Raw genomic sequence first — 24,027 nt, 5'->3', positions numbered from 1 at the left:
ATTTCTTTTCGAAAAGTTTTGAAGTCGCCTGTTGCCGTCAACAAGTTGGAGATGGAGTGGTTAAGTTTTGCTGCTTGTGTCGCCAGAAGGTTATCAAACATCTTTTTGCGCTGAGTGCCCTTGAGTGGAGGGAAGGCAAAAGGGTTCGGAGTTCTTCTTTGTCTTGAGGTGAGGATCTGGTTTAGGCGGTTGTTTAGATAGGGGGGGCGGAGCCGTTTAATGCTTTGAATAATAGACAGTAGAATTTGAATTGAATTCGTGCTTGCATAGGTAGCCAGTGAGAGTCTAGGAAGACAGTTGTAATATGATCATATTTTCTCAGGGAGTAGATCAGTCTGAGGGCAGTGTTTTGTATAGTCTGAAGTTATTTTATCATGTTGGCAGGACAAGGTAGATAGAGGGAATTGCAATAGTCCAGTAGACCTAAGACTAGGGATTGGACAATTAGCCTGAATTGTGCTGGGTCAAAGAATTTTCTTATTTTACGTAGATTTCTCAAAAGCTTTCACAGCAATATTATCAACAAAAGTGGGCAGGATTCACTTCTTGGTGTTCTCTTCACCATCAAGAACCTACATCCGCTTCACTTCCTTCAAGTTTGGATTATCTACACCATCTTTCTACATCTGGTATTAAAACAACTTCAGTCAGAGTACACCACAGTGCTATTAATACTTTTCATACCCCTATTAATGATAAACCTTTGCCCCTCATCCAGTGGTTTCCAGATTTATGAAAGGATTTTTTAATTCTAAATCTCCTCTGAAGCCGCCTCCAGTCATTTGGGATCTGAATGTTGTTCTTGCCAAATTAATGAAACTTCCATTTGAACCTCTAGTATCTGTTCATTTAAAATTTCTTACCTGGAAAGTTATTTTTCTGATTAGTATTACTTCTGCTCGTTGAGTCAGTGAGCATCAAGCATTAGTTTCTGACCCACTTTATACAGTGTTTCATCATGACAAGGTAATTTTATGCACTCAACTTCCAAAAGTTGTTACGGAATTTCATCTTAATCAATCTATTGTACTCGTAGTGTTCTTCCCAAAAACTCATTCTCATCCTGGAGAAGCAGCTCTTCATACTTTGGTCTGTACTATCTTCAAAGAACTAAACCACACAGAATTTCACCACAATTGTTCGTCTCCTTTGACCTAACAGGCTTTGGCGTCCTGTTACCAAAAGAACAGTCGTCTCAAACCCGTGGCCCAGGGGCCACATGTGGCCTGCCAGGTACTATTTTGTGGCCCGCGGTCTGTACTAGTGGTGCCTATACTAATACTGCCTGTACTAGTGCTGCCTGCTCTTTGCAGTTTCCTTCAGCTTCCCCCCTGGTATCCCGCTCTTACCTTCAGACAATTACCGCAGCCTGCAGCACTTTCCCTCTGCCACAATCCTGCCCCTGACGTTAGAGGAGGGGCAGGACCATGGCAGAGGGAACGTGCTGCGGAGGCCAATGGCAGCCTGCAAGGAACACTACAGTACCAGCGATCCTCTCTGCAGGCTGCGGTAATTAGCTGAAACTAAGATCAGGAGGCCAGGGGGGAAGATGGAGGATGCTGCAAAGAAGGGGGGAACATGCAGGCCTTCGGGGGGGGAGACTTATAAACTATAAAGAGTTTTACCTCATGCAAAATTGTTATTTATTTTTTCTGCGGCCCTCCAAGTACCTACAAATCCAAAATGTGGCCCTGCAAAGGGTTTGACAGCTTCACTAGCTTTCCTATGTTCTACTCCTGTTAATGAAATTTGTAAAGCAGCCACTTGGTCCTCAATTCACACATTCACATCTCACTATTGTCTCTAGAATTTTATTCCAGCCAAGATGCTCGTTTCGGCCAAGCAGTTTTTCAGAATTTATTTTCTTCCTGATGGCCAACTCTCCTTCCGTCCCATTAACAGCTAGGGAGTCCCACATGTGAGAATATGCTACTTGCTTGTCCGAGGATAAAACACAGTTGTTATCTGGAGATAGCAGGCAAATATTCTCACATCTCACCCACCTCTCCTGGTTGGTTTCTTAGCTTGTTTATGGAACTGAGATACTGCTAGCTCACATCGTGAGAGAAGGCACTTGTACATGTGCAGTAGCGGACGGTTTGAAAGTTTTGGATTTCTTAAAGTGCCGGTGCAATATTTACTGTCCATGTTGTGGGATCTGTGGATGACATTACCCACATGTGATAATATCTGTTTGCTGTCTCCGGATAACACCTGTTACGATAAGTAACTGTTTTTTCTGTAACTTTGCGTGTCCCCTATTCTTTGTAATTTTTGATGGAGTAAAAAAATCAGTCCACTTGTAGAGCATCACACAGGATTTTGTAGATTTATTTATTGAAAACATTTCTAATCCACTTTTCTCTAAAGCGGCTCACAGCTTGGCACACATAGTTTTAGACACATACATTTTAAAAGAACCACATACAAGCAGATGAAAATTAGGGATCAGAATTACTAATAAACATTATAATGGTCTTAAAAGAGGTAAACATCATCATTTTCAGAGAGGCAAAGGGCTAACCATGGAAAGCCCGAACAAATTTCTACAAAACCTCAAGGTGCCAGTCATGGCATTCCATAAAACTGGACAAGCAATCATATCTCTCCTCCGCTGTCTCTTTTCTAACATGAAGAGCACTAAGCTCTTTAGTCTTTCATCATGTGAGAGGAGTTCCATCTCCTTTATCATCTGAACATAAGAATAGCCTTACCTATTGCTCTTCTTTGAACCTTTACTAATGCTGTTCAAAATGCTGCTGCGTGACTCATTTCATGAGAGCCACCATGCTCACATTACCCCCCCCCCCCTCAGATCACTTCAGTGGTTCCCCATCTGCTTCTGAATACTGTTCAAACTCCTCTTACTGACTTATAAGTGTAACCCCTAAATCTCTCTCCTCACTCATCTCCCCTGCAAGCTCCATTCATCGGTTAAGTCCCTCTTATGTTTCCACTGCCAACTTCAGACTCCTCCTTTCTTACCATGCAATATGTCTGGAACAGGCTGCCAGCGTCAATACATCATGCTCCATCTCTAGCAGTATTCAAATCCAAGCTTAAAATCCACTCTTTCAAGCTACTTTCAACTCCTAACTCTCACTCATTGTCAGATGCCTATACCTATTATATCATTCCTTCTACCAGAAATTCTCCAACCTGAGATGTCCTGTCTGTCCAAATTAGATTTAAGCTCTTCTGAGAAGGGACCATCTATTGATTATTAAATGTACAGCGCTGCTTACGCCTTTCAACACTATAGAAATGATAAATAGTAGGGGCATTTTCAAAAACTAAAAGGGGATGTAGTGGAGGCATGTTCTGAGCAGGCTTTGGGCATGCTGAGGCTCTGATTTTTTGTGGCAATAATCCGTTTTCCAAGACATCCTGGATGGAACTTAGACATTCGAGTGTCTAAGTATCAAGAAGTTACTCAAACTGACCAGATGACTACTGTAGGGATTAAGTAATGACCAGCCCCCCTCAGTGGTCACTGACCCCCTTCCCACCTCCCAAAAAATCTGAATGAAACAGTACATACCTGTCTCTAGAACAGCAGCACCTGGTGAGTGGGCTAGTGAGCCATAGAGAGGAGGACCAAGGCCTATAAGCCATTCTAACCACTGCATGTATAGTGAAAAGTGTGAGGCCACCAAACTCCTCCTATGAAGGTGCCACCTGCAGCCATAAGGACTATTGGGGTGGAAGACAGGCAAGTATAGTAGGTTTCAGGGGAGTTTTGGAGGGCTCGTCATACATTAAAAGGTGGGTTCTGGTGAGATGTATACCTGCACTCTATGTGAAGTTCACAGCAATGCCCTCTAAGGTGCCCCACTGCTCTCTTGGAATGTCTTTGTGGCCAGTCCATTACGATACTAAATGGTCTGCATTTAGATATTTCTAAATGGTCTGCATTTAGATGTTTCTGTGGTTGAAAATAGCAAATAAAGTTAGAGGCGTCTTAGATGTTCTGTCAGCCAATATGCCTAAATAGGCAACTTTCTCTCCCCCCACCAAAAAAAAATTTGGACGTCTAGCGGTTTTGCCAGTTTCATAAATGGGCATTTGTTCATCTTGCAGGAAATGTCCAAAGTCAGACTTAGACGTCCTATTGCTCCTCCACATCTTTTATGAGATACAGCAATCAGAATTGAATACAATAGTCAAGGTGAGGTCGCACCATGGAGTGATACAGAGGCATTGGTCGCTAAAACAATATTGGTGTTCTACTTGGTGTTTTCCAGCAGTATAGAGAACAGTGCCGGAGTTCTGTGCATCTCCCCCATAGTCTGCTAATTAGACAGATATGTCTGTCCTGGAATCAGTAGCATGGAATGGGTTTCTTTCAAGTACTTGGTAGAAACAGGAGACTGGGCTAGATGTGCCATTAGTCTCACTCAGCAGTGGCATAGGCATAGTAAGAGGGGTGGACCGCCCCGGGCGCCATCTTGGTGGGGGCACCGGTACCTCTCTGTCCCCTCACGCCACGCTTGCACCCTCCCTTCTCCCCACCCCCGTACCTCTTTAAAATTTTGCCAGTTGCGAGCAACTTCTCAGGCCTACTGCTTGCACTGTCCTGGCTCCCTTCTGAGCCACACAGTGTGTGTGCTGCTGGCCAGGAAGTGCCAAGCTGCTTACACAGAAGTAGAAATATTCCGAAAATTGAATAGAGTGTTCCTGGTTAGTGATTAGGGGTTGAGGTTGATAATTTATAAGTACAGGTGTGTGATGATGTTACGAGGGGGGTTGATGCTCCGGTTCATTGCCCAGGTATTTCAAGAATAGATAAGTTTTTAGGTGTTTCCTGAATTCTTCATAGTTGTTTGTGTGTGCAATTAGTTTTTCTAGGTCTTTACCCCATGTGGCTGCTTGATATGATAGCCGTTGTTGATGGTGTCTCTTATATTTGCACCCTCTAGCCGGTGGGGAGACAAATTTCATGTGTGTTTTTCTTTCATGTCTGTTGGTTGGGAATGAGAAGAGGTCTGTAATGTATTTTGGGGCTAGACCGTTTAATACTTTGAAGCAGAGACATCCTAGCTTGAACTTCGTGCGTGCCTCCATCGGCAGCCAATGTAGGAGTCGGTAGGAAGGGGTTATGTGATCGGACTTCTTCAGTCCGAAAATCATCCTGACTGCTGCATTTTGTACCAGTTGTAGTCTTTGCATTTGCTTCTGGGGGATTGTCAGATGGGTGATGTTGCAATAGTCCAAGTGGTTTAATATTAGGGATTGTACTAGAATTCTGAAAGCTGAAGTGTGGAAGTACGCCTTAATGGACCTAAGTTTCCAGAGAGTGAAAAACCCTCTTTTGATTAGGGAGTTTATGTGGTCTTTCATGGTTAGTCCTTGGTCTAGTGTTACTCCTAGAATCTTCATCGTTGGTTGAATGGGGTAGTTTAGATTGTCAATGTGTAATGATATTGTCGTATTATGTGCGTGAGGCGAGGCTATGAAGAATTTAGTTTTATCTGAATTGAGTTTTAGTTTGAAATCTGTGGTCCATTGTTCCATCGTGTTTAGCGCTTCAGTTGCTGTGGGGGTGATTTTGGAGGGAGATGCAGTGAACGGGAGAAGGAAGACAAGGGAGAGGAACCAGAGATGCCAAGTCCATGGGAGGTAGGGAAAGGAAAAAAGAAAAGGAGATACCAGACCTGGAGGGGAAGGAAAAGATGCCAGGGCATGGGGGAAGGAAGGGAAAGAGATAGAGATAGAGATACCAGACCATGGTGTGGAGTGGGAAAGAAGGAAGGAAAAGAGAAGAAAAAGAGAGAGATGCCAAAGCATAGGGGAGGGGATGGAGACAGAAAATTGGAGAGGGAATGAAGCTGAAATAAATCATGTGCAAAGGACAGAAGGGACATAGGATATACAGTTTATTGAAGGGACATAGGATATACAGTTTATAGAAAAAAGGGAAGATGCCATATGGAAGAGAGAAAGGGTGGACAGTGGATGGACGGTGCAGAGAGAGTGTGGGCAGTAGATGGAAGGGGTAGAGAGGGCAGAAGCAGGGTGGAGGGGGCAAAGAGAGGGCAGATGTTGCATGGAAGGGAGAGAGGACAAACGCTGTATAGAAAGAAGAGAGTGAAGATGATTAAAGCAGAAACGACAAAAGGTAGAAATATTTTTTTGTTGCTTTTCTTAGAATCAAGTAGTATTGTAACTGTATTGATAAAAGTTTATAAATAGTAAATGAAAATAAGGCAATTTTTTGGGACTAAACCCCTTTCCTCGGGTCAGGACAGGATACCATAACAGCAGTATACTGTACTGTCTTGAAGAAAGATTTGGCCTCTGAAAGCTAATTGAAAAATTGATTAGTCCAATAAAATGGTATTTTCTTATTTCTCATTATTTGTTTTATTTCTATTTGTTAATTTGTAAAGTGATTGTTATGTATCAGTTTTTTCAAATTTACATCTACTGTCTTTATATTTTGCACAGTATTAGGGGACATGTGTTACTGTTTCTGTGGTTTTGCATTGTATGCAGAGTCTGGTTTCGTGGCGGTTCAGTATAACTTTTGCCTACATATTTCTATTTTTAGTTTGTGATTATTTCATATTGGGCATGGGTGTATCTCTGTTCTGTGTATATGAAAAGGACATAGTTTTCAGTTGGCATTGACTGTGGGGGATCTGGCTAGTTTAGTTTTACAATGCGTGTGTTGGTGTTCTAGTGCTCAGTGCAGTGTTTAAGATGCTGCCTTTTCCTAGGTACACTCTTGTGCGATATGTGGATTGTTACCAAAAATCATGTTTTTCATTCAGATGTCAAAAATGATGGGTCCCGAGTGTCACATATGCTAGGTATGCCACTGACTGTAAGCATTTGTATTCATTGCTAAAAGCTCTCTCATTCCCTCCATTGTCATGCTTTCACTGGAGTTGACTTCCTCAATCCCCTGCTTCCTATTGTCAGTAGTTTAAATGCCTGGAAACATAATGACTGATATTTGCCAGTGTTGCGTGCCGTAAGCGCTAAACCCATTTCCATGCAATTGGCCTTAATGTCCAGTTTTGCAGACCCAGCCCTTAACGAGTTTGATAGGATTATATGGGTCAGGTCAAGGTTTTACCTAGACCCTAGCAGCCGCTTTTTTGTTCTGAGACTTCCAGCTGGTGGTGGTGGTGTTGCTTCACCCCTGCGCTGATGCTTTTCAGTAATGCCCCAGCTCCGTCAGTGTCTGCTGTCAGATTTCTTCCTGTCTTTAAGGTCTAATTTTACTCTGCTTGATTGTAAATGGTTTTACAGAACTTGATGTTGATGCTTTAGATATCTGGTGCCTCTAGAAGCTACCAGTATATTTTGTGTTACTTCAGTTTCCTCCCCCTCCCCCTCCCCCACTTCTTTTCATTTTCCTCCAAAGCTCAGAAATCAGATTTTCTTGTTTGTACTCAGGAAGCCTCAGGTCAGAGGAAATGAAGCCTTTTCCTGGAACCAGACTTAGTGCAGCAGTGAGATTGTGAGGAATCTTATCCTGTTACCAGCAGAGGAACCAGAGAAAGTGTCCCCTGCTCTGCAGCTCAGCAGCCCCTCACCGTCTCAAATGAATGGAAAGAAACATTTCCCCCTTACACAGATGGACTGGCTGCTGTCAGACTGATAAGAGTTAAGCGGCCAAGGTCACTGCATATATAGGACCACAGAAAATTCCGTCTTAGTCCGTGAAGTGCTGAAGGGCTCTCTAAACCCAGAAATCCAATGCTGGAGCCCAAACACGACCTGGCATTGAATTTCCGTGTATAACTCCAGCAGCTCCTGCTCAATATTGAGGACCTGATGCTGTTTTACTTCTGCTTTCCTTTCATTCTGCATTGCCACATAGAAATCACAGAGAGAGACCAGGAAAGTGACCTACAAAGAGAGCAATTAAGAACCCCAGAAATGTGAATGAAACACTGCAGAAAAAGTGAGCTCAGGAGACACAGAGAACTAAACTAAACCTTAAGTTTATATACCGCATCATCTCCACTGATGTGGAGCTCAGCACGGTTTACAAGAACTTAAAATATAGGAAGAGAAGGTTTACATGAACTTATATATAGAAGAGAAGAGTAAGGGGGGGATAGAATTACATTTTAATGAAAACCCAAGCAAGAGCAGGAAAGTTGTTCTCCCTCACACATAGGCTGTGTTTGTGAAAAGGATTTGATCTCACTATGACACTACCTTACTGGAAAATGTTCCTCCCCAGGTAAAAGGTTACTGGTTACATCCAATCACAGGTAGGAGCGGAGCTGAGAGGGTTTTGAAAGGGCGGAGGAAAGGAAAGATTAGGAGCCAAGCAGGAAGAGAAGCAATTTACACCTGTTCTGTAATGATAAACAGCTGAGCAGTGCAAAGCTTGGCATCTCAGTCAGAGACAGTCTCAGCTCACTGGTAGGAGACGCAGACACACCTGGAATAGGTAAGCAGTGGAATCTCAGTCACAGACAGTCTCAGCTCGCTGGTAGGAGACGCAGAGACACCTGGAACAGGTAAGCAGTGGAATCTCGGTCACAGACAGTCTCAGCTCACTGGTAGGAGACTTAGAGGAGACACCTGCTAGAGGGAGGGGAAAAGGTCAAATTCCAGTCCGAGAGAACCTCCACTTGCTTTTAGTTGCAGTGAGCTTGAAATGTGTAAGGTGGATTGCTGCTTGTCTGTGAGGAGATTTAGCCTCACACTTCCTGTTTCTTTGATGCTTTTTTTCCAATATGGGATGATAAACCCACAAATTCACAAACTCTGGTTTGCTTCACTTGAAGCTCTTTGAACAAAGCAGGGGAGTTGCTTGTGAACTTTTCAGGACTGTTTTCTGAGAGGCTAAAAGGCATTGCAATGTCCTCATTTTTACCTTTCTTCGTCCAGTAAGTCAGTAAAGTCCCAAAGGTGTAATTTTAAGGAAAGGATTCATTAAACTTGGATGATGAGGGGGAAATATGAAACAGCCTCTCAACATCATCTATTTATAACCAGTAGAAGAATCTAATATAATAAAATGGTAGGACGCGCATGCGCACTAAAAAAACGTGTTCCCTGATCCCGTCGCGTTTTTTTTAGTGCGCATGCGTGGGTTTACATCACCAAACTCGGCAACTTGGACAACAATCGCGCTTATGCTCAAGCCGCCGCCACGAATCCTCTCTCGAACCGCACCAGGATTGAGAGAGGAGCTGCAGCGGGGGCTTGAGCATAAGCGCCATTGTTGTCCCCCTACCTAGCTGCGAGGCTGCGGCGGCCTTCCTCACGGTTTCACGGTGCTTGGTCTGCCAAACAATTCCTGCCGTTGACCAAATTTACCCCACCGTTCCTTCACTTCCTCCATCAGGTACAGTTCAGCTCCGCCTATGTTAAAAGCAGCTGCTTTGAAATTGGAGCCCTGCCGCCACCGTAACACGTTCCCTCTGCCGCGGTCCCATATGTCAGAGAAGGGGCGGGACCAAGGCAGAGGGGAAAGTGCTACGGCAGTGGCAGGGCTCCGATTTCAACGCGGCTGCTTTTAACATTGGTGGAGCTGCACTGCACCTGATGGAGGGAGGGAAGGAAAGGTGGTTGTGCGCTGTTGAGCCCCTCTGCACGGGCCCAAACCAAAAAAGGAGCCAGGACTCTTCCCAACCCGGCGCCGCCAGACCCGACAAAACGGCCCTACACTCACAGACCCGCGAGCAGGGTTGCCATGGAAACCTAACCGGAATTACATGCAGTCGCGCAAGGGTCAGTGAGAGGGGATCAGGAGCTAAAGAGAGATTGAAAAAAACAAACAAACAACAGTGCACAAGTAGAGAGAGACACACAGACAGTCACAGAAGGACAGGGGGCTAAAGAGACAGATTGAAAAAATAACAAAACACAGAGGACAAGGAGAGAGAGACACAGGAAAAAAAATGACAGACAGACATTCTTACATACAGCGTCCAAGTAGACAGACAGAGAGACAGCAAAAAAATACAAACAGCCAAGGAGACAAACAGAAAAAAAAAAAAATACAATGCCCAAGGATAAATTCAGGAAAAAAAACCTTCCAGACATACAGTGGCCAAGGAGTTAGACTGAAAAAAAGGCATACAGACATACAGCAGCCAATGAGACAGACAGACTGACAGCGACCAAGTAGACAATCAGCAAAAAAACACAAACAAACACACAAAGCAAAAAAATAGAAACATACAGCGGCCAAGGAGACAGGCATGCAACAAATAGGAAAAATAAAAAAACTTTTAATAAATCAACCATACATGAAGAAGGAATAAAAAAAAAAAAAAGGGAAAAGACACCTACAGGGAAACACAGGATCAAGAGCATACAGAGAAAACAGAAGTTTGCAGGAATCAGGAACATATAGAGAAAGGAGAGCAGAGACCTCTGCAAGAAGAGAAAAATAGCAAAGAGACTGGGGATGAGAAAGAGAGCAGAGATGCTTGCAGGGAGAAAAAGCTAAGCAGTAATGTTACAGCTTGAGAGTGCAGACTGAGGAAGAAAGCAGAGACAGCGCTACACAGGGAAATGGAGGGAGGAAAGAGACAGAAAGAAAAATACAGACAGACATAAATTCTAGCACCCGTTAATGTAACGGGCTTAACGACTAGTAAGATAATATCTAAGCAGTCTCTTTTGCAGAGCTCTCCTCTCGCTAGACCTCATTTTCATGGAGGAGCTAAGTGGTACATGGTTTCTCAAGGATTGGGTTCATTGGGCCTCCAGGTTCTAAGCCCTTGTAGGGAATCCTTGCTTACGGCCCAGCAGCTGAGGCTCCCTGTCCTGGGGCTTCTCCTGTAAAGGCAGTGTTTGTGGTCTGATCCCAGCTCACACTCGCCTGGGAACTCTTGCAGGAACTCTGGGCTCTGTTGCTGTCTTCTCGCTCCTCATACCCCCTGAGTACTAGCTCCAGGGGTGAAGGGATCAGAAAGGAGGAAGGGGTAGGAAGGAAAAGTGAGAAAGAGGAAGGGAGAGGGTTAGAAAATGTGAAAGCTGGAGAAGGAGGAGAAAGGTTGAGAAAGGAAATAGATAAAGGGAATGAGGAAACTAGCAAGTAAGAGAAAGAGGAAAGGAGTTGTATGCCAGGAGGTGTTGGAGGAATATTGGAAATCTTAAGGCTGGAAAAGAAAGGCTCCAGGGGCTAATTATGGTTTTATATAGGGAAATAAAATGCAATAGGCCTCATAATCAAAAAATAAAAACATCCAATAGCTGTCATATGTCGGCACTTGGACATCCTAGTGTCAATTTTTTAAGCCATTTTTCTGGATATCTAGCAAGGCGTTTTGCCTGTTGTGCATCCAGAGTTCTAGGGGCATATTGGGAGGCATGTTATGGGCGTGCTTAACGTGGACATCTTGCGGCAATAATTGAACCTTTTCCAAGACGTCCTGGGTACAGTAGTGCTGCCCGATTCAGGAAAAAAATTTTGATTCGATTCAGCCTATTGAATCGATTTTTCGATTTGATTTGATTTGATTTGATTTTCTTGCCTAATTGGCTGAATTTTTTTTTTTTTTTTTCAAACATCCTGATGGGTTTATTTTATAGCCTTGTCACCCCTTTTATAGCCTCTTCACCCCCTTTGCCCTCTCCAACCCCACTGGCGCTGTGGTGTAAACAAAAAAGACTTTTCCTCTCTCTGTTAAACCCTAGCTCACGTTCGCGGTCTAATACCAGCTCTGGAAGGATACACATTTCAAATCTGACATATTGTAATCACAAAACAGAAAATAAAATTATTTTTCCTACCTTTTGTTGTCTGGTCATTTTTCATATCATGTTGGTCCCAGGCTTTGACTGTCTTCTGAACAGGTTCTCCTTCTTTCTTCTTTCTCTGTGCTAACCATCCATCTCTGTCCTCCCCTTCTGTTTCCCTTTCCTCCCACGGAGGTCTGGCATCTTTCCTTTTTTTCATCTCCATCCCCCCACAGCTGTAGCAATGGACCCCACCATCCACAGATCCACCATCTCTCCTTTTCTCAACTACCCTTTTATCCAGCATCTATCTTCTGTGTCCCTGTCCCTATTCTCCTCTCCAGTACTGTCCCCCTTGTGTCCCTGTTCCTATGCTCCCTCCATGCCCAGCATCTTATCTCTCCCCATATCCAGCTTCTTCTTTCTCTCTTCCTTACCTCCTGTATCCTCTTCCCCATGTACAGGCTTTCTCCTACTATCTCTCCTGCCATCCTGCACCCTGCCCACCTACTTTGGAGCAGTATCTGTCCCTTTTGTACCCTTCCCCTTGTGGTCTTGCATTTCTCTCTCCCTCTCTCCATTAGTCCAGCATCTCTCCTCTGCTTTCCTCCCCCTCTTTTTGGTTTGGTCTCTCTCTTCCCTTCACTTCACCCCAGGTCTGGCATCTCCCCTCCCCTCCCCTTCCTTCCTTCTCCTCCCCTCTCTTCTTCCTCCTCCCTGTTCACAGGCCTGGCAGGCATCTCTCAATCTTCAACATACGAGTATAGCAAATGTGTTATACTGCCTCCCCCCACCCATAAAGGCCTGCTCCCCCCTGCATGTTTCCCTAGCTTCCCCACTTTTACCTTAAGCTAATACGGAAGCCTGCAGGATTGCCGGTGCTATGGCAATCTTTGCAGCTGCCGTCATCCTCAGCGGCATTTTCCTCTGCCGCGATCCTGACCCTGACATCAGAGGAGGGGTGGGACTGTAGCAGAGAGAACGTGCCGCTGAGGACAATGGGCAGCTGCAAGGATCACTACAGCACCGGTGATCCTGCAGGCTGCCATATTCGTTTAAGGTAAGAGCCAGGAAGCTGGGGGAACATGCAGGCCTTTCCGACTGACCCTCCCCCCTCAAGCAGGAGTGGCAGTGGATGGCCAGCAAAAGGCAGCACTGCCACTCCTACTTTAGGAAGGCAGGGGGGGAAGGGTCGGTCATTGAATCGGGAGCAGTGGCGTACCTAGGGTATGTGGCACCCGGGGCCCATCATTTTTTGACACCGCCCCCCCATGTAAAAAAATATTTTTTGTAATGACCATGAAACGGAATAAATGGTCAGAATAGAAACAGGCAGTGAAAATTTTTTTTATTGAACCTCATATATTACATTACATTACAAGCAGCGCTGTTACAAACATATTCTGAAGGTCAATGCTAAGGTTAACAAAGTTTCCTTCCTTGGACCAGAAGGAGATACTGACAAACCACTGGAAGAGATCCCAAAACAACTACCCAGGAACAACACCCAAAGACCCACTCAGTGTGTGAACCAGTTGAGTGGAGTGGACTAATTAGGGGGTGGAAATGGGCCCGAAGTTTGCTCAGCAGAATTTCCCAGACCACCTCTTCCTCTCAACACATTGACACGCTGCCACCACCACCACCATTAGGAACATCTCACCGGGTAGGCCAGCAATGCTTATAAACTTTATAAAACACATTATTATATTTTCTTATAAAGCACATATTTTAACTGAACTCTCTGACATCCTCAGCCTTGCCATTCACAAAAATAGAAGGAAGAAAAGTTCCCATTTCCTGCTGTCTCATGTCCCCGGCCTATACAATATTTTTCTTCTGCAGACCCTTCAAAAGTCTGACCAAATCCTCGTTTCACTTGCATTATAAAGTACTGAGGATGCCATCTCTCCCCAATCCCAGGTCCTAAAATCTAAGACAGTAACCATTATTCCAAACATAACATAACATAAATTATGTCTGAATTGTCATGACATCAGAAGTACATATGGAGTAGTTGCAGGTGATGCTTGGGACAGTTCTGATTGTGTTAATTCGATTTTATGTGTTTTTTGAATAGAAGGGTTTTTATTTCTTTTTTGAAGGTTTTGTAGTCTGTGGTCAAGGTCAATAGGTTGTAGAGTTGGGGGTCGAGTGTTGCAGCTCAAATGACTAGGAGGTTGTTGAACAGTTTTTTTCTTTTGACATTTTTGGTTGGAGGGTGTGTGAATGATACGTGAGTTCTCCTATGTCTGGTTGAGGTGGATTGAATTATTTAGCTGAAGAAATTAGTTACCCCCCCCCCCCCCCCCCATTCCACACACATTAATTCTCTTCCATTTTTGTTCCCATTATAAAAAAAACACTGATAAGTTCCCAGAAAAAAAATACATTAAAATAAGAAGTGAAAACAAAGGCCCCTACAGATGAGAACATAACATAAGAATAGCCTAACTGTGTCAGACCAATTGTCCATCATGCCCAGTAGCCCATTCTCATGGTAGCCAATCCAGGTCACTAATACCTGGTCAAAATCCAAAGAATAGCAACATTCCATGCTACCGATCCAGGGCAAGCAGACACTTCCCCCTTGTCTTAATAACAGACTATGGACTTTTCCTCCAGGAATTTGTTCAAATCTTTCTTAAAACCAGCTACACTATCTGCTTTTACCATAACTTCTGGCCACTTCATTTTTAAGTTTAGATCTTTCCTTCCAAACAGAGACCTTGCTAGATGTCAAATACAGCACAAGGTAACTTCACACGGACTTAGCTGTGCAGGAAATGTTTTTTGTTTTTTTTTTTCGATCACTACATAGCCTAATGCCACACAAGCAGCGCTGTTACAAACATATTCTGAAGGTCAATGCTAAGGTTAACAAAGTTTCCTTCCTTCAACCACAAGGAGATACTGACAACCTACTGGAAGAGATCCCAAAACAACTACCCAGGCACAACACCCACTCAGTGTGTGAACCAGTTGAGTGGAGTGGACTAACTGAGGGGTGGAAATGGGCCTGGAGTTTGCTCAGCAGAATTTCCCAGCCCACCTCTTCCTCTCAACACATTGACACGCTGCCTCCACCACTAGGAACACCTCACCGGGTAGGCCAGCAATGCTTATAAATTTTATAAAACATATTATTATATTTTCTTATAAAGCACATATTTTAACTGAACTCTGACATCCTCAGCCTTTCCATTCACAAAAATAGAAGGAAGAAAAATTCCCATTTCCTGCTATCTCATGTCCCCGGCCTATACAATATTTTTCTTCTGCAGACCCTTCAAAAGTCTGACCCAATTCTCGTTTCACTTGCATTATAAAGTACTGAGGATGCCATCTCTCCCCAATCCCAGGTCCTAAAGTCTACGACAGTATCACAAACTAGTGCTGCCAGATTCAGGAAAAAAATTTTCGATTCAACCTATTGAATTGGTTTATCGATTTGATTTTAATGCCCAATTGGGTGTTTTTTACAAACATCCTGGTGGGTTTATTTTATAGCTTTTTCACCCCCCTTTGGCTTCTCCTAACCACACTGGTGCTGTGGTGTAAATAAAATAAAGAAACAAAAAGGACTTTTCCTCTCTCTGTGAAATCCTAGCTTACGTTTGTAGTCTAACACCAGCTCTGGCAGGATACACATTTCAAATCTGACATATTGTAATCACAAAACAGAAAATAAAATTAGTTTTTCTACCTTTTGTTGTCTGGTTATTTTTCAAATATTGGTCCAAGGCTCTGGTTGTCTTCTGATAACTTGCTTGCCAGGGTCTCCTTCTTCCTTCTTTCTGCATGCTAACCATCCATCTGCCATCTCTGTCCTCCCCGTTTCCCTTCCCTCCCCCAAATGTCTGGCATCTTTCCTTTTTTTTCGTCTCCCTCCACAGATCCACCTTTTCTTAACTACCCTTTCATCCAGCATCTCTCCCTCCTTCCCCACCACCCCAGGGTCCACCATCTCTCTCTTTCTTTTCCCAACTACCCTCCTAACCAGTATCTCTATTCCCCCCCTCCACAACATCCCTTGTGTCCAACTTCTCTCCCTTTCTGTTCCTACCCTCCCTAAAACCCATGGTCCATCATCTCTCTCCCTCTCCTCTATTTTCATACCCATTATTTCTTCCCACCCAAAGTCCGGCATATGCACGTCTCTTTGAACCCCTCCCCCTTCCATCCGTGTACTTCTGCACAAGGGCCCCCTCCCCTGAAGGCCTGTCCCCCCCTTAAAGGTCTGCATCCCACCCCTGAAGGCCTCTCCCCCCCTTTAAGGCCTGCACCTCCCCCCGAATGCCTGTCCTCCCCTTGAAGGCCTGTCCCCCCCTTGAAGGCCTGCACCCCCTCTTGAAGGCCTGTTCCCCCCTTGAAGGCCTGCACCCTCCCCCGAAGGCCTGCCTGCCCCCCCCCCTTGAAGGCTTGCCTGCCCCCCCCTTGAAGGCCTGCCTGCCTGTCCCTTCCTTGAAGGCCTGTCCCCCTGAAGGCCTGTCTCCTTCCCCCCCCAAGGCTGGCCTGCCTGCCCGCCCGCCCCACCCTGAAGGCCTGCACCCCCCCCCCCCTGCAGGACCACTCGCTCTCCCACCACCTCGAAGGACCGCTCATCCGCCCAGCTTGCCTGCACCATTTACCTGAAGCAGCCTGTAGCAAGATCACGATCCCAGCGATCTTTGTGCTGCTTTGGCTGTTTCCTCTGCCGCAGTCCCGCCCCTCCTCTGATGTCAGAGGAGGGCTGGACCGTGGCGAAGGAAACAGCCGAAGCAGTGCAAAGATCGCGATCTTGCTGCAGGCTGCTTCAGGTAAATGGTGCGGGGAGGAATCTAGATGCGAGACGTCGGGGCTGAACCGGACGCAGGGGGGGGGAACCGGACCGGGAGCACCCCCTCAGGGCTTGGCACCGGGGGTGGACCTCCCCCCACGCCCCCCCCCTTGGTACGCCACTGATCGGGAGGCTGATTATTTTAAAAACTGAATCGATTCGAATCGTAAATTGGGCAGCACTATTGCACAGAACTTAAATGTTTGGAGCTAGACCTGTTTTAGAAGCATCTAAATGCCACAAAGGTACCCAAACTGACCAGATGACTACTGGATACATTAAGGTATGATCCCACACATACTCCTCCACTGGTCACTGACCCCCTTCCACCTCCAAAAAAATCTGAATGAAAGAGTACACCTGTCTCTAGAACAGCAGCACTTGGTATGGGAAAGCCTAGTAGAACATCACACAGGTGTCTTAAGTAGCTTGATGGGTGGGCTAGTGAACTATAGAGAGGAGGACCCAGGCCCATAAGCCAATCTAACTACTACAATTATGGTGAAAGTGTGAGTGCACTAAAACCCACCAAAACCCTACTCTGCTGCCATATAGGTGCTACCTGCAGCCATGAGGGCTATTGGGGTTGGTAGACAGGTGGGTCCAGTAGGTTTTGGAGAAGTTTTGGAGGATTCACCATAAATTATAAGAGGTATATGGTAAGATATACTTCCAGGACTCTATGTGACGTTCACAGCAGTGCCTTCTAAGGTGTCCCCAGGTGTGAGTCCACTAAAACCCATCAAAACCCTATTCTGCTGCCATATAGGTGCTACCTGCAGCCATGAAGGCTATTGGGGTTGGTAGACAGGTGGGTCTAGTAGGTTTTGGAGAAGTTTTGGAAGATTCATCATAAATTATAAGAGATATACTTCTAGCAATCTATGTGATGTTCACAGCAATGCCTTCTAAGGTGTCCAAATGGTCTATTGGCATATTTATGTGAACAGTCCATCACAATGATGGCCACTCCCAAATCCAAATAGTCTGAATTTAGATGTTTTCAACTTGGATGTTTCTGTGGTCGAAAATGGGGTGTAAAGTTAGGCTTCCTAAGGTTTGATATTCTGTTGTCCTAGACGTCGAAGTAGACGATTTTCAAAAAACATTTGTTTGGACATCTAGCGGTTTGGCTTTCAATAATAGAAGTTTCTCTGTTTCTGACTTTGGAAATGTCCAAGTCAGACTTTGACTCTTTTAAAAAATGACCTTCAATATGTTCAGTAAATTGAAGTATATGTTGGAGTGGAAAACTGATTTGCAACAAGATTTTGATGAGGGGTATTGGGGAATTATTATTGCTGAGGCTACTGAGATTAATTTGTCATTTATCTTAGAAAAATTAAAGGAATCAGCTTATGACATAAGTACACTTGAATAAGATATCACCAGTACAGACATACGAATGCTGGATGGGTGTGGGATGTGACAATGTCCTGAAGTTGAATTGCAAAATGTTTTCAGTATGTATTCATTTTTAGCACCTTATCTATGTTTATTGAGTCATGAGTCTCAAGGCTGAGGGAATGATCAGAGGGAACGTTCTCCTCCAATGTCCGCTGATAGTAGGTAAATGGAGACAAAAGCTATGTCTGTTTATGTGATGGAAAAGCTGACTGCTATGTGCTATGATCACTTAAAGAGATTTGATCCCATTCGTTGCTTAAACTCACAGGTACTCTGTCTTTAGGCTCTGAGAAATTGAAAAAAAAAAGTTCTTAATTTTTTATTCCATTTTATCATTACTTTTAAAATTTCTTACCCTCCTTCTGTACTTTCCTTTCATGTGTCCTTTACTAAGCTTATTGTAGTTCTCCCTACTTCCCTTATGTATTGGTATGTCATGTTCGTGTGTGTTAGTTGTAGTTAATAATTAAGACCCTGTTTTTCATTGTAAATCACTTTGAATTAATGATATTGCGATACATCAAAATTTTAATAAAACTTGAACTTGATCAACCACTTGTTGAATGTATGATTTCTTCTTGGTACATGACGCACTGGAATGGGTTATACTTTTTGTGAGCAGATATTTCTGTTTGTTTGGGGGGATAGGTACCATAGTGAAGTTTGGAAGAGTCTTGGGAACCATTTACTTGTGTTGTACACTATGCAACCTTGAGTTTTGTCTTGTTCCTGTATGCAACATTAATAAAAATATATTTGGAAAAAAAAGAGATTTGATCAAAGATGGGAAATTATGCAAACCTACCTTCAAAATAGTTGTATTTAGAATAGGCGGGTAGGAGGACAAAGAGATACCATACTTTGCTTTTTTAAAAAACTTTGTATGAGTGGAGGACTAGCCTGATGGCTAGTGCAGTGGACTGTGATCCTGGGGAACTGGCTGGAATTGCCACTGAAGTCCTTGAGACTCTGGGCAAGTCACTTAGCCCTTTCTCCATTACCCAGGTACAAAACTTAGATTTTGATCCCACTAGGAACAGAGAAAGAACCTGTATATAGTGGGTACAATACTGTGTAGATCTAGTAGTAGTAAAGTATTGTTACTCCATTCTACCTGCCCAAATTAAGGAAAGAGAAAGGGGTCAAAATTCAGCCACCTGTGTTATTCTGAGACATTCAGTGCCGAGCCAGCTAATACTTGATATTTGACACATAAAGACAGGACTGTGTTTTATATGGTCCCATTTATGTGGTTACCTGGCTGAATATTGAACATTACTTTACATTAGTGACTTCTATTCCGCCCGTACCTTGCAGTTCTAGGCGGATTACAAAAAAAGATAACTGGACATTTCCAGGAATTTTACAATTAGGGATCTGTATACATGGTTGATACTTTGGAGAGAAAAAAATTGCAAGAGAGGGTGAGACATTGAGGGGGAATTTACAAGGGAGGGGAAGGACAAGGGGAAGAATTAAGATATCTGGATAAATTTTTTGAATAGAAGGGTTTTGATTTCTTTTCGAAATGATTTGAAGTCGTTTGTTGTTGTCAGCAAGTTGGAGATGGAGTGGTCAAGTTTTGCTGCTTGCGTCGCTAGTAGGTTGTCATACATCTTCTTGCGCTGAGTACCTTTGTAGGGGTAAATGGGGTCTGGATTCTTCTTTGTCTAGTAGTAAAGTTCTGATTTAGGCGGTAGTTTAGGTAAGTGGGGCAATGCCATTTAATGCTTTGAATAATTTGAATTGAATAAGTGCTTGTATTGGTAACCAGTGTGAGTCTAGGAAGGCTGTGGTGTGGTCATATTTTCTTAGCGAGTAGATCAATTTGAGAGCTGTGTTTTGTACAGTCTGTAGTTGTTTTATCATGTTTGCAGGGCAAGGAAGATAGAGGATGTTGCAATAGTCCACTAGACCTAGGACTAGGGATTGGACTATGAGCCTATATTGCTCTATGTCGAAGAATTTTCTTATTTCTCCTGGTTAAGCATGCTTTCTGGGTCGTCTTGTTGATTTGGACCTGCATTGTGCAGCATCTATCTATCATCATTCCTAGGAGTTTAAGATCGGACTGTATAGGGCATTTGGTGGCATTAATTTCTAATTCAGTAATGGAGGGGATTTTTGCCTTTTCGAGCAAAAGAAATTTAGTTTTGTCTGAGTTTAGTTTCAGTTTGTGGTCTATCATCCCCGGAAGGTTCCCATAATAGCTTGGATTTGATCACTGAATAATAATAATAATAATTGTATTCTTATATACCGCCATACTGAAAAAGTTCAACTCCAGCCTAAGTGAATCCCTTCTCACCCTAGAAACAGCCTAAAGCCTTTGAACCCAAACCATTTAACAACTTTCCTGCACTCATATAAACCCGGATATTTCCACATAGTTTCATAGTTTATTTAAAATTTGATTACACGCCTACCAGAATTCTAGGCGAAAGTACAATATTGATAAAAATAGGGGTACAATAGTTTAAAACACAGATATCTTCAAACTAAAGACAAACCATACAGATTATATATGGAAAGGAGGAAGGAACTTTACGCGCTACCTTGGTCACCCCTCTATTTTTTGTTGTTTTCAGCCCTTTTTTGCAGTTTATCCAAAACAATTCCCCAAATCTCAACTAAATTTCACTCTTTTTCTTTACCTTTATGCTCTTTCTAATTGCTTGTCACAGCCACTACCCCATGGAACTCTGATCCACATAACATAAAACTCACTTGTATACCGCAAATACCATTAAGTTCTATGCGGTTCACAGAGACTAGTAATACAAATGAATAAACATCCAATATCTAACTTCCTAAAGATTCCGTAAAAAGATGTGTCTTTAAGGCACGTTGAAATTGTTGATATGAGTTTGAAAGTGTGAATATGTGAATCAGATCCCTAATCCATGAGGCTGCCTGAAAAGACAGCAATCGTTCCTAAAATTTCTTATATTTACATCTCTTTACAGAAGGAAATGAAAATAATGAATGAGATTTTCTAGAATGTTTAGAATTTGTAATAATGAAAGATTCCATAAGATACTCTGGAATTAAACCTGTTAATACCTTAAAACAAATACAGCCGAATTTAAATTTAACCCCTGTCTCAACCGGAAGCCAGTGCAATCGACAATTCCGGTCTTTTGGGGCCACTGACCCCTGCAAATCCAGCCACTCCTTACCCTTCTAATTTAATTAAAATCCCTCTTAGCTCATCACAATACATTTCCACTTCTCTCTTCTCCCCCCCCTGTTTCCATGCAAAAGTCCTTAAATTTAGGCCTCATCAATGCCAGATCATTATGCACTAAACATCACATCCTTAAGGATCTTATAACCAACCACTCCCTGGATCTTCTCTGCGTGGTGGAAACCTGGCTAAGCAATGGAGATGAGGCCTACTTAACTTTTGCCAGTCCCCCAGATTACAACTACTGCTTCAACCATCATTCAGGTAAGAAGGCGGGAGGTCTCACAGTTGTTTTCAAATCCTCCCTTACCGTGACCATCGGTACATCTCTAGCCAAATGTCCCATTGAATCTATACAACTTAAAATTAACACTAGTCCAACCATTGACCTACTGCTGCTGTATATTCCTCCTCCTATTAGTCAAACTGTTCTCACTCAGGCCTTATCCTTCATTTCTGACTTTTCTACATTCTCACAATTCCCACTCATATTAGGTGATTTCAATATCCATTTTGACGACCTAAGTAATCCCTTAACTTCTGATTTTCTAACCCACCTACATGATCTTAACTTTGTCCCTCTAATTTCTGGTCCAACTCATTCAAAGGGTCACACACTGGATATGAACTTTACTCTCATTCCCCAGAACTCACACTTTTCTAATCCAGACATATATCAGAACCCCTGGTCTGACCATAGTTTTATTTTCTCATCCTACACCTTACAGTCACCTCCATTTGTCTCCTGAACACCTAAAACTGTCTCTTCAAGAGATTTTCATAATCTCAATGAGTCTAATGCCTTCTCTATTCTCCATCGAAGATGAGGACTTTGCAACTACAGACTCAAACAAATAATTAAGAATCTGTAATACTGCCTGTCATTCCCTCTTAGACACTTTAGCACCAACTGTTACGCAAACTATTTCCTTTAAAAACTAGCTTAATCCTTGGTTCAACTCGTCTTTACTTCCTCTTAAACGACAATTGCATTCCATAGATGGCGTTCTATAGATGGCGTTCCACAGATGGCGTTCTAATCCCACTCAAACCAATTTTAATAAATACAAGGAGCATTCACAACATTACCCTCATACACTAAACACAGAAAAGAAAAAATACTACATAAAGAACAATTCTAAGGCAAAGAACTCATCGGCCCTTTTCTCTATCCTTAAAAAATTAATTCATTTCAAACATAAACTGGACATTTCCAATGAAGAATCTCCCTCGGCATTCCTCAAGGGTCTATCCTTTTTCCTCTGTTATTTAATATTTTTCTTGCACCATTGATGACTCTCTGCCAATCCATTGGTTTCAACGTTTTTGCTTAAGCAGATGATATTCAACTGCTACATCCGCTAGACTCCTATGATCCCTTTGAAACAACAGCAATCAATAAGAAACTTGAACTGCTTCACCAATGGCTTGAGGCAAATAGACTAGCTCTTAATGTTAGCAAATCAAATATGCTCTTCCCTTGGAAAGAAGGTCATAAGCTCCTATTTCCAATTTCTATTAAAGGTTCTATCCTGCAACCGATCAGTAGCATTAAGATCCTAGGGGTTATCTTCGATTGCAAACTAACCTATCATGAACATTCAGTAGTATCGTGAGATCTACCTTCTTTAGACTACATCAAATTCGTTCAGTTTCTAAATTCTTATGTCCCAAGTCACTTAATACACTAATTCATTCCCTGGTGATTTAAAAAATTGACTATTGCAACATGCTATTTAAAGGAATTGACCAAAAAGAAATCCGACGTTTACAGATCATTCTAAATGCTTCAATTAAACTCATAAGGAAAACTAAATAATTTGACCATGTGACACCATTACTTAAGGAAGCGCATTGGCTTCCAGTTGCGCACCGCATAAGTTATAAATTAAGTCTACTGACTTTTAAATCTCTTCTCTATAAAACTCCCGCCTTTATTCATAGACTATTGATTCCCTATACCTCTCCAAGATTACTCAGGTTAACTGACCAACATCTATTAATAGTTCCCTCACTTAAAGCCATAAATACCTGGAGACAATTTATTTTCTCCGTCACAGCCCTCCAAATTTGGAATTTACTCCCAATTCACGTACGTGAAGAACTTAATCTAGATAGATTCAAGAGCAATTTAAAATGCTTTCTTTTTAAAGATGCATTTGACAACTAGAAAATTTGATTAGATGCACCAACTAGAAAATTAGATTAAGTGCATCAGCTGAAGCTTAGTTCTTAATATCCTTGAAGCTTACTGCTTTCCCCTTGCCTATTGTTTTTCCCCTTACTCGTCTTACTATCATTAACTTGTATTTCTTTCCCCTTTTTTTCCTTTTGTGTCATATGTTTTGTCAAGTCAATTGTATTTATTTGGTTTGTTTCCCCTTGATACCTGTAAGTTACTATTTTATTGCTTTGTACATCGCTTAGAATTTTGAATAAGCGATTAATTAAATCCATAATAAACTTGAAAGCCTAGCCGACTTTTTTCAGATAAAAATCAATTTAATTAGGGACAAGATCAAATGCAAAATTTCCACCTCCTCTGCCACTGGAGTAGTTAATCCCACTTCCATCAAAGCGGTGAATAACAACTCCTTAACTGCCACCTGTTCCAACTTCTTTTTACCATTGCTGAAAGAATCGAACGTACCATCCAATCCCTTAACACCAAGGGATCCAGCTCAGAGCCTATTCCGCCATTCGTCTTAAAATGCCACTTCTCCATCTTTGTCCCTTACATCCTTCAAATCATTCATAAGAGTCTTACTTCAGCCAGTTTACCAGCAGATTGGAAACACTCTATCCTATCATCAAAAATCCAAAAAATAACTCTTTGGACTGTGCTAATTACTGACCTATCGCCAACCTTCCGATTCTAGCCAAACTAACTGAAAAAAAATCATTTTTAACCAGCTCTCTGACTTTATAGATAAAACCCAAATTCTGCACCCTA

The 24,027-nt window shown here is 42.8% G+C and overlaps 1 protein-coding gene across 3 annotated transcripts in view; it reads left to right on the top strand.

The window, feature by feature from the left end:
- Positions 1–8,288: 8,288 nt before the first annotated feature.
- The window catches only part of TMEM125 (transmembrane protein 125), a 73,059-nt gene continuing 57,320 nt past the window's right edge, over positions 8,289–24,027 (top strand). For 2 of the 3 annotated variants that reach the window (XM_033916488.1, XM_033916490.1), the window contains exon 1: positions 8,301–8,483. The gene's annotated coding sequence lies outside the window, so the exon portion shown is untranslated. Of the gene's footprint in view, positions 8,484–24,027 lie in introns of all 3 variants that reach the window. The other variant, XM_033916489.1, reaches the window with a different exon arrangement.

This window comes from Geotrypetes seraphini, chromosome 12 (genome assembly GCF_902459505.1).
Source record: "Geotrypetes seraphini chromosome 12, aGeoSer1.1, whole genome shotgun sequence".
In the NCBI taxonomy this organism is placed as follows: domain Eukaryota; kingdom Metazoa; phylum Chordata; class Amphibia; order Gymnophiona; family Dermophiidae; genus Geotrypetes; species Geotrypetes seraphini.
This window is presented reverse-complemented; position numbering and strand designations above follow the sequence as displayed.